Consider the following 1832-nt stretch of genomic DNA (forward strand, 5'->3'; position numbering starts at 1 on the left):
GTACGAGTGTAAGGAGCTATTTTTGAGTGACTGTTTAGGAGCAAATGGCAGGGGAAAATCTGGATTTCTTTAACTAGTTCAAAATATTGTGCTGACAGTTAGATCTGTACCTTTTTATGTGTAGTTGAGAAATAAAATTGATATTCAGGGAGCTCAGTATAAGCTGGTCTGTTTGAGGAAAAGCTCGAGTAATGGTGAATACCCAGTGCCTCCCACTGTGACATCCCATCATTTCTCTGTGATCTCCAGTGTGATCCATTCTTCGAAAACAGGGAGCTCTGGATGAAAGGTCCATCTTGATTGTGAACATCTTGGCTTTAGTCAAGCGTTTAGCCTGTAAAATTGCTTCCATGAATTTTTCTGGCTTTATATAGTTTTTCATTTTGATTTCACTCCCAGCATCCAGATCTGCCAGCTGGGCATCGCTCGTGCCGTTATCCTCAGCCCGTGGGATGACAGACTTGTAAATTTTGTGGAATTATGTAAGAAATGTCTGGATACAGTGAGTGCAGGGCCTCAAACATGTATATGATTTGTCAACAATCAAGTATTATATTAGATTTTATGAGACTTCATTAAAGGAGCTGTTATAGGCGTGCTGTAGAACATCAGAAGAGACTTCACCAATAAACACAGAACTTCAAGCTTAGGAATGTAATAAATTTTAAGAGACTTCCTTCCTTTCATTATTTACTTTTACTTCACTTTTATAACAGTAGAGATTTGTGTTTTATTAGTTCAAATTTCTTGATTCAGTTTTCCACAGGTCTGTTTAAAAGCTACATTTTATCTCGGAGGATGTTTGGAGCATAGCAGAGGAAGTGCTGCCAGCAAATTCAATTAACTGGCATGGCTCACAAAGACCGTACATGGTGCATTTTTTTTCACAACTGCTATATAAATACAGCTGGGATTAATATTTGTCGCAACAAAGCCTTAACTTGAATCGTGTTGCATTGTGTAATTAATGTTTGGGATCAGTGTTTACGTCTTACTTAGCTTTGTTTCATTATTTTAGTTACCTAGGTAATGAAGTATTCTCCTCTAGGTCTTTCCTTTCCTTCAGACCGCTTTATATTTGGCTTTGACCACTAGAGAGCAGCTGCTCTGCTTTGCAAGAATTGAATTTCTGTCAGTTCTTTCATGCATCATGTGTTTGGAACTGTAAGTGGATCAAGTTGTTCATCTCAGCAGGGAGACTCTAAAGCCAATCCATTATACTTTTTATTTTATTTTTTTTTATTTTTTTTTCTCCTTTTCCTTTTGCTTCCCTGGGAGGAGGAGGAGGTTCTGGGAATGTGTCTCCCTGCTGGTCTCGGTCTAAACAGATGCATTTATGATCTCAGAAACTCCAAATGTCTTCAACAATGTCATGATCAGAAATGGCTGTTACGTCAAACTGCTAGTTTTGCTACTTAACGTGAACGGTGAGCGATTCATGCACTGCTGGATAGGCACAACATTTACTTTGCTAAATTATATCTATCTACATTCAACGGTGAGGAGAAACATCTTCTGTGTGATGCATTTGCTATCAGGTAATTAATCCAGTGGAAAATTTTTAAAGCTGTTTTCCCCCTCTTGTTTAACAGCTTTTTTAATCAAGTAACACAATGCCATGAAGTACTGTGATTATTTTAGAGCTTCGGGTAGTGAGTTGCACTTGAGTTTCATGACAGTCATGATGCTGTCTAAACGACTGTTTCTCAGAAATCAAGAATGAACTATTCATTAATCTTTTACTCTAGGAGCCAAACATGCATAGGCTATAGTGAGATGCCTTTCCAGGTGACATTGGTGTCCCAGGAGCTGGACAGCATTGAGCCAGTTCA

At 38.4% G+C, this 1832-nt stretch overlaps 1 protein-coding gene across 1 annotated transcript in view; it reads left to right on the forward strand.

Annotated features, from left to right (window-relative positions):
• The window catches only part of DENND1A (DENN/MADD domain containing 1A), a gene marked incomplete at its 5' end in the record, with an annotated part of 93160 nt that overhangs the window by 17298 nt on the left and 74030 nt on the right, over positions 1 to 1832 (forward strand). The gene's annotated exons all lie outside the window — the stretch shown is intronic.

The sequence above is a fragment of the Mesitornis unicolor genome, unplaced genomic scaffold (genome assembly GCF_000695765.1).
Source record: "Mesitornis unicolor isolate BGI_N332 unplaced genomic scaffold, ASM69576v1 scaffold5588, whole genome shotgun sequence".
In the NCBI taxonomy this organism is placed as follows: domain Eukaryota; kingdom Metazoa; phylum Chordata; class Aves; order Mesitornithiformes; family Mesitornithidae; genus Mesitornis; species Mesitornis unicolor.